This window comes from Ambystoma mexicanum, chromosome 3q (genome assembly GCF_040938575.1).
Source record: "Ambystoma mexicanum isolate Mex_15411 chromosome 3q, UKY_AmexF1_1, whole genome shotgun sequence".
NCBI classification, from domain to species: domain Eukaryota; kingdom Metazoa; phylum Chordata; class Amphibia; order Caudata; family Ambystomatidae; genus Ambystoma; species Ambystoma mexicanum.
The window spans coordinates 1,065,141,380-1,065,156,280 of record NC_090926.1 but is presented as its reverse complement, the minus strand read 5'-3'; positions in this window follow the sequence as shown (position 1 = coordinate 1,065,156,280).

The following is a 14,901-nucleotide window of genomic DNA, read 5'->3' as shown; positions in this document are numbered from 1 at the left end:
TGCTCATCGCTGCTGCCGGGAGGACGCATCGGACAGAGTTCCAGCTAAAGCTACTTGCGGGGCCGCCCCTCGCTGCCGGATACATCATCAGGCCCCACGATGCAAAAGATAAGTACACTGATTTCCATTTAAACCTTGCCAGAGGGAACTAACGCTGCAATGAGGCTCCGGTTGCCAGTGACAATCAGGAAGCCTGTCTAACTCTGGGGAGGATACGCGAATGTTGTGCAAACTAACTAATAACACACTAAAACTGCATGTGATGTGCACTCACCAGTTGCGGGTGTAAACGTAATGTTGTACTCGCCTGTTGCGGGTCGTAGAGAACTGTTACTCGCCATTGCGGGTACTTGTGAAAAGCCAGAAGGCGTGAGAGAGCAGAGCTAATTATCTCCTTTTTGTGTCAGGAGTTTACCGTCACCTTCAGTGAACAGATTCCTCAGCTCACAATCTGCGGAGCCGGCGGGCGAAACTAAGCGCATTGGAAAACCAGAGCTAAGAAGCGCATTGGAAAACCAGAGCTAAGTGTATTAATGTGATCAAAAGTATAGTGCTCGAATTCATGTTGTAATTTCGTTGTGAATCTAATGTGTAAAAGGGGCAAACACTCAGTGTCAAGCTAAAACTGAGTGCTGAAGCCTAACCAGAATACTGTGTCAATTGAAACCCTAAGGTTGAGCAAACTTTGTGAATGGAGCCAACAGAGTGTTGGGTCCCAGTCTAAGGGTAATGCATGCATGAGATATGAACGCATGAATGAATGCTTAAACATAAAAGTGCAACTACAAAACGGAAAAAAAGGGCTCAGACTCAAAGGTCAGAGTCAAGGTGCATCTCAACCCTAACACCCCTTATCCCATCCATAACCTCTTCCTAACCCTCAATCCGGTTACCCTAACACCCCAAAACCCATCCAACCCGTGGACTCTAACCCTCTTTCCCCGTGGGGGTCGCGGTGACCTGAGTTTAATCTAATCCAGGCGCCAAGACCGTCAAGGGGAGGTAGGAGTTCTTGCTACTTCTGCGTTGGGACAGACTTCGCCTTGACAGATATGAGGAAGCAGGTACAGTGTTAAGGGGGCCTACAAATAGCTGAACCTCAGTGCCGAAGATGGGGTGAATGATGGTGAGGCGTAAACAGGCACGTGAGGTTGCTGATCTTCTGGCATGACAATGCTGCAGGAGTTTGGTAGATAGCTAACATGGTAAGGCAATGTTTAACAGGTTAGGAGCTGCATTGTGCCTGTGATGAGCCCTGAATGGTCAACGTGCGTTGCCTTCTTCTCCAATGTCACTTCTGGGAAGAGAGTGTCAGCACATGGAGAGCTCAGAGGAACAACAGGGTGTGCCTTCTTTCATTGATTGATTGATTGATTTGTTGTGGTGATTGATTTCATCAAGAGGCATGATGCCACCAAGCAAAGCTCAGAGGTGGGCAACTGTTTAATACCTTTTTCAGCCATGTTGGGGCAGAGAGGCTGATGGTGGTGCAGAGATGGAAGGCTCTGGGAAACAGCGTCTGTCTTCCACAGAGGAGTTGCAGATGGCAGCAATGATTGCCGTGGAGGCAAATTTGTTGACAGTAGAATCTACCCCAAGGGACTTGGCCAGAAGACTTTTGAGAACTGGATCATCTAAGACACAAGATGGGAGGATGAAGCAGTGGTGCAAGTGGAGGACTTCCTGATTCTGCCATCACATTTTAAAGAGATGTGGTCCGTAATATGGTTGAAGCAGACCTCCGTATTGGAAGCTTGGAGGACAAAATGAGGGTGGTCAATATTTAGCTGCTGTGGCTTCTGCTCTGAGTGGGGAGAGGGATGGGATGACAAACATGCATCAAGAAGTGCCCCTAGACCCAACTGTAGCCCTCCCACCCCCAGAAGTAATGCATAAAGTGTTTAATTTCCATAATGAAAAAGGGAGGGAAGGAGGGGCTACTATGGTGGAGCTCACTGGTCATCAGGCTTGAGGGCCATTACTGAGGGTGGTGCAAAACTAAAGCACCTTCCAATTAACCACTGTAAGTTTTGCCTTTTTTCCAGGCCTGAACAAGGGCTTGCTAGTAAGGCAGAGAGAACTGCTGCAAATCCGGAGAGAAGTATTGAAACTAGGGCTTTCAGTGGTGGTTTACTACGACCTCAGGTTCAGTCTGATTAAGGAGAGGGAGAATCATTCATGTTTTCTGATACACAAGCAAGTCTGGGTTTTCTCGAGAGTCTGGGTGATGGGGCAGGAGGAGGTTGGCCCCTCTCACATATTTCGGTTTGAGATTTCCCATAATCACTCCTTTATTACCAGGCTTGAGGTTGCTGTTATAAGTTGGTGGGAGGGACTTGTTGCTTTATGAAGGATTTTCTACTCGAATCCTGATGGGGATTGCGGTTTCCACGTGGGTTCCTTCACGCCCTCCCACAGGTGTTAGGTCAATAATGCTTATTATTAAATTACAGCACAAGTTTATTTTCTGGGAATCATAATGGTGTGGTTCATAAGTGGTGAATTGAAGTATGATATTCCAAATGCTAAATATTTAGTTGAATCTGCATGTTAATTATCTCTTTTTTTTTTTTAACAGCTTCAAGCAGAATTTGGGAGGTGTTTTACCTAGATGGTTCTGCTACATTATGCATATTAATTTAACAATTAAAATCTATTTGAGGATCCTCCATGCTAAGGGTTTAAACGTTCAATGGGATAAAGAAAATCCTATAACACAACATTTTTAATTTGATGATTACAACCAGGTTTAAGTGGCCATGGTTTCCTGGCTGTGTGATAACCTCCACCAATGAGTAATGATTTACAAAACAAAAAATGAAGCACTGTACAGAAAAGTAATATTATATACAAAAATACAGTGGCAAGTCGTCAGCTTCTTTCCTACTACTACCCATTTACTGGTTATTTTAGCCACAGAGCAGCGATATAGTTCCTCACTGTTTGTTTTTCCGGTACTTGTAGTTTTGGTTTTCTATTGTAATCAAGAGCATCTTCTTCACACCCCATAAGACATAACCCCTCCCCAAATGTACCCAGCCTACTATCCATTCCGTTAAGAGGGTTTAATAGCCTACTCTGCTGAGGGGTTCGGAGAAGCCAACGTACTTGCGTCTAACCAAAAATGAAATAGTGGTATGGCTGTGCAACAAGGCTTGGACTCTAGAAGAGTTGGTTGTTGTGTGAAGACTTATGTAATGGTGGACTAAAAGACAAGTACAAAAACAACATATTTATTCAACAATGGGCTACATAAAGTTGATTGCACTACTAGAGAAAGTAAAGTTCTATACACATATATGCATCCACTGTTTGGTAACCTATGTGAGGTTACACACCACTATAGGCTTTTACAGAGTTCTTAAACATATACACTGCTCGTCTCCTAGAGTGGGGATAAAAGGTAGGTTAACGCCTTACATCAATACACTAAACAATACTTCAGAAGTCCAGCTATACTCTTCTCAGTGTCCAGGTTTGATTCAGATGGGTGACCCTGGTCAAGCAAGTAGGTAGGCAATTGAAATGCACACACAATACGGTTCAAAGGTCAGCTCGAAAAATGTCAAAAGTCATCATTTTTTAAAGTTTGTTTTTAATGTGGTTTAAAAAACCTTTACATTATTTAATTAGAACAAAAACAGGCATATTAATGTAATTCTATCTAAAACAACAATTTTACATACCATAACATAATCCTCCAGTTAGCGCCTGAATTTTATAACCCATGCCTACAATTCAATTCATCACACATATCAATATTACACAATAAGAAACTATTTCGACAATAATACACAATTATAAACAATTTCATACACTGTAGATTTATAAAAATCAATTATTATGAAGTGAATACTAATGAATTCATCTCACGTTACAATATTGCACAGTTTTAAGCTAAAACATAAAATCGAAAACCAAGTACAAAACCATTTAATACATCTCAATTCACCAGGCAAACATAAGAACAGATAAAGTAAAAAGGAAGGACTCTGTGGGACATTTGGACAAAAATCAGCCTCCATCAAATTTCTTACATGGTGGCAATATCATAGACTTAGTGTATACACAGAGTAATAAAAACTGGTAAATGAACCAACGATGCTGTATTCTGTAAATTACATAAATCCATACACTTTATAAATGACACTATAGCTAGACCTTCTGAAGTATTCTATTGATACAGCAGGACCATATATATTCATCATGCCCATTGTGTCCCCATTTCACGCATTTTTTCCAAAAAGATGACCTTTTATTACACAAAGCAAGGCACGAGAGGAGTAAATCTTTAACATTTTCAGTTACTCCATCCATCTTGCAAAATCAACAGTAAGAATCTTCCATGACTATCTTTTTCACACGATGCAATATGTTCCAACAGAGTTTTAACAGAATCATCCTGTAGTATCGATTCGAAAATTGGAAGAGAAGGGGCGAAATAACCCTGCGTTTCTTATTGTCCCAGACTAAATGGGTCAAAGAGGGATACTGATGAAATCAGTCTCTGATGACAATCCAATCTCTCTCGTAAAGCAATCTTTTAACCTGTTCCGGATTACTAATAAGGGTCTCTCTATCCATACCCAGATCTTTAAAACATTGATCACAGGTCTCCCGAACTCCAATTAAAAACGTATTCAGGTTTTGTGCTGAACCACATACTCCCAATAATTTACCTTATTCGGCATAAAGCGTGTAGGGGAGTAGAGCAATCATACTTCAAAAAGGGTTAATAATCTCCAAGTCAGCCGAACCTCCCCGAAGGCCAATCCGAGTTCATATCTGATGCCCGCCGCTGGGATGGTATTAGGTAGCTTGAGCACCCGCCTCCACATCATTCCCTGTAATGTTTCCCAAAACTTTGCCAACTCACGGTAGTGTAATTCCATCCCATGTACAAGCTTTGGCACTAGAGAAATACATGTAGACCAGCTCCTGAAGAACGAGCCATGAGTGGGAATCCCAAATAGAGCACACTGGTTGATTTGTCAATGGGGACCCCTTGCATACTCCAGCTTTGCCCTTTCTTTTTCTGTCCCCTACACAGCACCATAACATGTGTTTTCTTGGGATTGACAATCAGTCCATTTTCTTTGCATAATTTGCAAATGTATTAAACACTGAAGGCCCACTTTAGTGCATTCGAGGAGTAGAAAATCGTCAGTGTATGCCAACCAAGGAATACGCAACTCACCCAATTTTGGTGTAACGAGACCCGCCTCTGCCAAGAATTCCCCTGTATTGGATACGTAAAGATTAAAAAGACATGGGACAAGAGCACATCCTTGTCTTAGACCCACCCACGTCGGGATCCTCCGAGAAAGATTCCCATCAAGGTTGAGTCTAAAATGTATCCCTGCATTGTCGTAAAGTCCCATTATAAGCCGCAATAAACCATCTGGCAACCCCCACTTTCTAAGCATGAACGACAGGTGGTTTGGAATAACACGGTCAAAGGATGTGGAGAGATGGATTGAGGCCACATATATATCTCCCCCATATCTTCCCCAGGCAGTTCTTGTATCGCCCTCATAACCAAACCATTAAGGTTTGTGGAATGCCCTGACCGAAACCACATCTGGAATTTATTTAATCGCTGTGGGGCATTCATCCACTCATTTAAGTGGATAAGCAATATAGAGGCAAACATTTTACATTCAGCGTCATTGGACTAATCGGCCGATAATTCCTAGCCTGATCTCTCTACCCACGTTTAATGATGGGAACCATATAAGATGTTTGCCAGGAGATCGGGGGGGGTCTCCATTTGCCACAATACTCTTGAAGACATGCGGCCCAAACATATGGTTGCGTTTTGGTGCTTTTTTATCAGCCCTAGTACCACCTCATAGTCGATGATAGGCTTCCAGGCACCAAGACAATTATCCTCAACTGAGCCACCTGGTTTAACCCCATACAGATTGGAAACAAAATCGACCCATTGGGATTCAGAGACCCCATTCAGTTGTCTAACTATGGTGGAGAGCTCTTGCTCATTAATCGACGGCCAAAATGCACTCAAGTCTCTTTTAACAAGGGTGCTCAACATAGTTTCTGCATCCTTTTGCAGCCTGGCTGCTTTTCTGGACATACAATAGTTTCTATATTTTTGTTTAACCTGTCTTATCTAATTGTTTTTTGTGTTTGATCCCAATTCGAAAAGTGAATGGACCTCAGGGATCGGCGCATAAATGCTTTCTTCCTGGCCAACTGTAGATTATATAAATATGGCTATGTCTACGGCCTCATGTGCCCAACCTCATACCACAATTGTTTCTGGCTCTACCCATCAAGCAGCCCAGGAAGGTGTCAAACCGGCTGGGGTTAAATACACAAAGTTTCCAATCTAGGGTACTGGTACTCATAAGGGTGGTTAATTCACTATTAAGGATTCCTATTTTTTGGGTGGACCATCTGATCCCTTTACCCTGTCCTATGGTAGTAAGATCAGTTAAAGCCCCTTTGGCTGTTTTATTTACCAGTATGTCAAAGTCCACTTTCAGGACAATATGGTCACTGCAGGTGTTCGAAAAACGATAACCCCTGTATTCAAATCGGATAAAACTGCATCTGTGAACATATAATCTATAGTTGAGGAGCCATCTCCTCTAGTCAAGGTGGGGATTGCAGACCCCCATTCAAACAAACCAAACCTATAGAGTCCAATGAAATATTCCACATAATCCCCCCACCTTGTCACTTAGGATTTCCCTTGGCCATACCTGGTATGGTCTACCATGGTTCATTGGCACCATTAGATATGCAGCAGTCTGAATTGAGATCCCCAGCCAAGATCACCATGCAATTGGCAGAATCCCTCTGCCAGTCCTGTATTAATGTAGTAATAATCTCTGAAAAGCCATTCAGTTCTAAAATCCCCTTATGCCAGTAGACATTGACAAACAAAATGTCAAGGTTGGCCACATCCCAAGATACTTTAACTGCCATGATCCCCAGGGGGAGATCTAACACAGGACTAGATGTAAAGATGTATTGCAATCATCAGACCCACCAAAGGCCTCTCTATCTGATTTCTTTTTGCAAGTTGGGAGAACACCTCAAAACCATCTATAAATAAATTATCCAGATGTCATGTCTCTTTTAAGAAGATGCAGTTACTCTCTCTTAGCATGGCAGTGATTTCAGGGTTGTTTAACATGTGCAGATTCCCCCTGGTATTCCATGACTGCAGCTTCAATTTAGTATCCTCCTCGATCAACCCTTTAGCATCTACATGTACTGTGTATGGATCAATTCCACAAGGCTGTTTTGATTTGGTCCCAATCATCCTTCTGTGTGTTGTGGCCTCTATAGTGTTGCCTCGCATGCCGGTGGCTATGTCTGTCTGGGTTGAACAACACTTAAATTCTCACCATACCTGAAAGTGCTTTTAACAGGTTGATTGTCCCCTTCAAGTATTTTTACGTCAAACCCCAATTTCCCCAGGTAATTTCTGTCATTACCAGATTCATTACCAATTGGGAGTTGAAATAGATATTACAATTCCCAGATCGTGATCAATGAGAGAAATATATCTGTTAAGGTCACAAGAGGATAAAAGGCTTACATTTGGGATTCCTGACAACATTTTAAGTATGTTTCCCCGGTTCAAACACACTGGCAACTTCCGCCCCCGAAGGCTCATCATCTGTATAATTTTAGTAACATATGAATCATTATAATTACCATTAGCATCCTTGGGTGTCCCGTTACCACCCTTCTTTTTCATGCGACCTGAATGACTCTCACCGCCTTTGGCTCCCCACTGCCTTTGGCGTTCGCCCCTCGAGGGCCCTGAGGTTTCGAGTCACGTTGGCCGAAGCAGTCATCCATTCAAACATTGTCTATCAGGTCTGGTAGTACATTTGGTACATACAAGTTGCCCCAAAGTTTATCCTGTTCCGGATCCTGTATAGCAGGGAGGCCAATAGGAACTGGGTTGTCTCTCACCGGAAAACTGGCCTCAACCGCCATTGGACCAGGCAGAGTATGATGCATACTCGGGAAATACAATGGGCCTCATTACGAATTTGGAGCTAAAAATCAGGCATTACCGGCAGGTTTTGTACGATCAGACCGACGAAAAAGGTCTGACCGTACAAAACGATTGAAAAATGCTACCACCAAAGGTTCAAACACCAAAAGTTCGAACCTTTGGTGGTAGCATTGCAGGTAAGTAAAAAAAAAAAAGACTGCACAGGTGTCTCCCGCAACACCCCGCTCACTATACTGCGTGGCATAGTGAGCGGGGTGTTGCGGGGGACACCCCACAGCACACCCGCAAAAAAAATAAAACGGAGGCTGCAGAGGGTTCCCCTGCAACACACCGCTCACTATACTTTACAGTATAGTGAGCGGGTGTTGTGGGGGAAAACCCTGCAGCCCCCGTAGTATGTAAGTGTGTTCGCATGAGAAAGGTGCAAACTTTTGGTAGTTCGCACCTTTCTCATGAGAACATTCCGGCTGCAGCAAAATCAGCTGCGGTCGGATGACTTAGAATCTTACCGGCATGCCGGTATGACCGTGTCCGGGTAGCCTTGATGCCGCAAATTGCAGCTGATTATGAGTCCTTGAGCATGCGCGTACCGGCATGCTGGTAATGGATGTACCAGCATGCCGGTAAGGACCCACAAACCCCCTGATAGCGGCATCATAAAACGCGCTAATACCGCCTCCTCCTCCATCGTCATCCCCTAAACATTAGCGTTAATACCGGGTCCGTAATTAACGGACCCGGAAGTAACGTTATCGCGCAGGAACAGGAAATGCTCCGGCGGCCATCTTCAAAAACACAATCCATTGCAGTCCCCTGCAGACAGGACCTGTACAGCCTAAATTCCAAACACAGCTTGAAGCAGATGTCGAAGGCAACCAAGAAAGCCACAGCTTGCCTGCATAAACCACGATCCAGCGACGAGGAGCTAAACATGTTAGCCGATACCCTAGTGGAGCAGGCCGATGTCGTATTCTGTGCGGACCTGAGGCGTCCCGCACAGCTAAGGAAGAAACAGATATGGGAGGAGGTAGCGCAAAAGGTCAGTGCAGTTGGCACCACCGCGCGCACCATCAGGGACTGCAAAAAGCGGTGGGACTACCTGGCCTGCGAGTACATAACATTCTGTCGGCCAATCGCAACCAGGGGCTGGCAACAAGCGGTGGGGCACACTCCCCCATAAAGCTGACAAGGTGGAGAGAGATGTGCACCTCTGCTATTGATATGGAGGGCATCTAAAGGAGTAGGCGGAGCGGAGTATGGGGTCCCATCATCGGCTGATGAAGGCGAGTGACCCTTTGCACACAACACAAGTCCCCACAAACACCTGAATCCACATGACAATGTTGTCTTACAAATGTGAACCTGATGAGAGCTACTAGATGGCTTATCATACACACATTCACACATCCCTGTCTAGATGCTGGCCCCACCACTGTCACATCAAATTGCATGCTTCATGCCGCTCCTATGCCTAATACACACCCGATACACAGAATAACAGCACATGCCACACAGCACGCAAGCCAAAACACACCTGTAGGCCACACAGCAGACACCATGCCCAACATGTCAACGGCTAAGGGATGTCAATACCATCCCCCCAATCTTGCACGCACCCTGTCCGCCACAAAAACAAGCATGCAACGAGCCACATGGCACAAACTGCACAAACACCAATGCAAGCTTGATGCAAGTACTCCCATCACTGATAGCCTGCCTCTCTCTGTCCCCCACAGGCACGGATGCAGACTGCAATGGGCATGATGCTGGTGCACAGCCCAGGACACCAGCCAAAACGCCCAGTGGTCAGGATGATGGTACCAGGCCATCCACATCCAGGGGCACAAGGCTGATCCAAGTGTCGCACAAGGCACACACCAATGCCCAACCAGCTGCACCGCCCCAACACATGACAAGCAAACACCTGTCCCTGCACCCCAGGAGACACACATCTCACAGGACGAGGCCACAACTCTGGAGACTGAGCTTGACGGCTCACAGTCGACAGCCAATAGCTCCGTTGGAGAGGCAGCTGCATGCGCACCACATAGTGGGGATGAGGACGAGGGCCATGAAGAGGCCACCCATGAAGGCAGCTTCTTGTTTGGGGATGTTTTACGTACGCCCAGCCTGGAGGACGCCCCACAGATCACCCCAAAGGGCACCCATCAGCATGAGTGTGAAGTGGAGGGCAGAAATAATGAGTGGCCTACATCAGAGGACAGCCCTGCATTGGCCACATCAACACCAGCCAATGACCCATCCACCTCCACTGCAATAAGGGACCTTGAGGGACGTCTGTCAAGGATGGAGGGCGGGCAACAGGAGATGCATGGACTTGTCAAGCAATATGTTGGCGATGGTGAGGCAACACGCCGTGCAATGAGAGACAACACCGTGGCCATCATAAGGGCCGTTAACAGGAATTCCAGGTGGGTCCATGAGGGCTTTGCCACTGTGGGCCAGATCCTATCGAGAATGGCAAACACCATGGAACAGCGGCATCCAGCGGCATTCCTCGCCACAGCCATCTACTTCGTAGTCTTCCACGCCTGCCAGCTGCATGCAAACCAACCCTGTGCGCAGGTCCCTGCGCAGCATGCGGCGCAGTGATATGCAACCCACACCACCAAAGAGGGGCCGGCAGTAGCAGGGCAACCATGCACGCGTTCACTGGCAGTGCATCTGGACACATGTTGTGCACTTGATGGTGGGGGGTTTTGGGAGGGAGGGGGGAGGGGGTGTGTGAGAGTGTTGGGGAAATGGGTTTGTGGGGCTGTTGGGGGGAGGAGGGGGAAGGGGTGTGTGGGAGGTGGAGGGTACATACATGTTGTGAATTTAATCTGCACAATACACCCGTTGTGTTAGAAAAATCCCATGACTGGACATTGCTTATTCAGCGCGTGTCAATTTATTGAATGACAGTGTACAGTGCAAATGCATCCCCAAACCCAGTGACCATATTCACCTTGTCACAGTGCCCAGGGTCCCAGATCCACGTCGCCCTCTGCATAACAGTGCTTTAGAAAGTATGGTTTATCAATGATTGGCGCACAGCACGTCCCTCATGTGCATCGCGGCCTGGCCGATGTGCAAAATCGTCTCCTTTCTCATCTTCATCTTCACCTGGTGGCGGCTGCTCCATGTCAGGTGGCAGAGGGACGTTCCGCTGGATGCACATTTTGTGCAGCATGGCACATACCATGATGATCTTGCCCACCTTCTCAGGACCGTAAACGAGTGCGCCACCCGATCTGCTGAGGCAGCGTAACTGTGCCTTCAGCAGGCCAAATGTCTGCTCTATGACCACAAAAGTGCGTGTATGGGCACTAGTGTAGTCCTCTTCGTGCCTGTTCTGCAGATTCCCGACAGGTGTGAGGAGCAACGGCTTCAGGGGATAGCCAGCATCAACTGCATGGGAGCACAATAAGGTATGTGTAAGGGTATTCCTTCTGTTCCATTTGTGCTCAGCCTGTACATCACGTATGCTCATATGCAGTATATCGTGAATGGCAGCTATTGACTTGACATCTGCGCAACTATCTGCCCTGTACATAACTTGGCACTCCATGGTGCTGGTCTTGGGTGACATACACGACTTAGGGACCTTGACATTGGCATCATCAACCACCCAGATGGAGTGACAAGGTCCATGATGTAGTCACATGTGAGGGTTGTGTGGCAGGGGATGAGACTAAATGCATGTTGGGCAATGTTTAATGCATTTGGCTAATGCACTACGTGACACAGCTTGTATAGTCTATCATGCTTACGGATAATTGTTGACGCCATGCAGGTGTTCCTAGACTTCTTCACACCATTCACAAGGAACAATATGAATGTTGGTAGGATCCCCCTGTGTAGGGATGTGTTCCTAGGATTTTGCAGGATATCGACTTGCATGCTGGTACTCATGTGTTGTAGGTGATGCCCCACCATTCACACCCATGTAGGTGTTGTTCAATACTTAATGGCTCCAATTTGAGACATCCTTGTCACATGTGTTTTCCCATTTGTATTCATCTGCACATGTTGCCATGGTGTTAGGCAGTGTTACTGTTGGGGAGGGGCAGTGACACGGGGGATATCATACTGCGCACTCATGGAAGCATGACCTGCGAGGTGCTTCGATGCGGTCATGTGTATTCAGCTATGTGACTGCATGATGGTGAATTGTGGTGCTAAGGGTATGGGCAGGTGATGTCCAGTGGACAGATTCAGGGATGTGCGCTGATTGTGAGTATGACTTTTCCACATTGGTGTGCGGGCCAAATATGTCGGCCTTCATTTTCGGTGTCATGCATCTTATTTGTATGATTATGGGCATGTTGATTGCCAGCATGAACTGTGTCCAGACACCACATTGGGGACATTCCCATGGCCCAGTGGGAAGACAGGTTGCATATGCATGCCCCCCCTCCTCCCATGATAAACTCCCATGGCCCAGTGAGCAGACAGGTTGCATATGCATGCCCCCCACAATACACTCCCATGGCCCAGTGGGCAGACAGGTTGCATATGCATGTCCCCCCCACCACGATACACTCCCATGGCCCAGAGGGCAAACTCACCCAGCAGCCAGGCACATTGTGCAGCATCTCGTTCCATATAGCGGGGTAGCGAGGAGTTCCGCAGCACCATTGCATCATGCGTGGATCCTGGGTATCTGGCACAGCAATATGTTATCATCTTGCTGGCATCACACACCATCTGCACATTGATGGAGTGGTATAACTTCTGATTGCGGTCACCACCTCCACGGCATGCAGGACTAACAACTCCAAGTGGGTGCCGTCGAGTGCACTAATGACATTGGGCATGCCTGCCAGTGCAAGAAATGCTATTTTGGTGTCATTCACCTCCTGTTCTGTCCGTGGTAGGGATATGTGGGCCCTTGCGTGCTTTGGGAGTGCATCCATCACTTGGTATAGCGCACCGGAGAAACATGGTTACGAGATGCCATGCAGCTGCCACACTGTGTGCTGGTAGGTGCTGTGGCCACGAAGTGGAGCACAGGCACCACCTTCAGTAGAGGGGGGAATGGAGGTGCGGATGTTGATCAGGCTGACCAAGTCTTCATGTATTAGATCCACTATGGTGGTGATGCCTGTCCAGGTGGTAAGGGGTGTGGATCTGTGCTGGGGTTAAGTTTAAGTACTGTCTGCTCAAGGAGTAGCAGTGCAGGCATGTCCTCTAGCCCCAGTATCGCAATTGCAAGTGGAATTATTTTGGTCTTGGAAGGGGTGTGGTGTGTGGATGTACGCCTTTTGTGCAGGGCCAGGCTCCATTGCCTCCACCTATGTTGATTGTGTGCACCTGTGGCAGTTGGGAACACAGCAGCTTGCTGTTTATGGGTGATATGCGATGCCAGTATTGCCGGCATCATGGTGGCCCTTCTTGCCGGCATCTGGATGCTGGTATGTGCATGTCTGTGCGACTCGTAATGTCCTCTTCCTTGCGGCATGCCGGTGTTACTACTGGCTCACGTGCACACCGGTATGGTGGTGCACAGCCACAGCGGGTCCCTGTCGATGCCAGGAGTACCGGCATCTAGGGTCCTAATACGACGGCCCGTATTGCCTTACCAGTATCGTTATTACCGGAGCGCCAACCTTGTAATGAGGCCCAATTTCTCAAACAATCGTTTATCCAACTCGTCTTCTATCTAAGGGTTACCCACCTCCACAGTTCTCAACAACCCTCCTCAGTAGGGCTGATTCAGATGTAATATTATTTAGAACTAGAGCAGGGTTCCCACTCAAAACTGGTGCCCCTAGAAATGTTCCATAACCAGTGGAGGATCGGACTCCCCCGATTTCCAAGTTAGCTACAAGCCCCTCATTCATTCTATAATTAGGTCCCCTAATATTTCTCAACAGGGGATCAGTTTTCATGCCAATTTGAGCCCTTGTCTTTAGTAAGCACTCTGCAGCCTTCTTACTATGGTGATTATGATCACTTAACACCGGCTGCGTTTCCCCAAGACAAATAACATCATCTGTCATTTCATCAATTCTATCCCCAATACTCTCTTCCAAAACGGAGGTCCTCACTTTCTGTATACTATTCCCTCTAAGGCTGCGCTTAGCCATCGACTATGGAATGGTTAGATTGCAGAGATATTTACGTGAGGATGTATTGTGTTTTTTTAATGTTTTTAACATTCTTTGATTTATTGTCCTTATACCCCTTTTCGTTAGTTATGTGTCTCCTCTCGCTTAGGGGTCTCATCAATGGTTAGATCTACAATTTCGGATTCAGCATTGGGGGCAGTTCGAACAGGTATAATTCCAGCAACAGCAGAGGGGCCCACAGACAACCCAACCTCAGTTTCAACATTGCATTCAATGGTCTCTACTGTCAGTCCCCCCCCGAACCAGGAACACCTCCCGCCTCAGTGGCAGAAGACCCATTTTTTGCTACTGTCGCAAAAGAGTTTTCCTGGCTTTCTAATCTGTTAACAATTTCCATCAGACCTGCCCTCAAGACAGGACCCTCAACTGGGGAAGCCTGCAGCTCTTTTCAATACCCTCCAATCTGTTGAACTTCTCTGCCAAGAGTTCAGCATGTACTCTGACTTCTGCTCATATATTATCATGTAGATTCACAAAGGAGCGAAGGACCATATTTAAAGCGGTTACCGTGGGTTGGGTTAAGCAAATTCAGTCGTCTACTTCCCTGAAGGTATGATGGAGTGGAGAATCTGCCAAGTGATCATCGTGAACCTCTGATAAGAGACCCCTTTCCCTGAGCCACTGTTTTTTTGCATGCTCATCATTAAAATTAGTTAATTCCATAGGTGATCCTGGAAATTAGGCATCACAGGTTTGTTGGACAATGCTATGAGATGGAATACATTACTCACCATAATCGTATTTCTGATGCTTGTATCTGCTTAGATT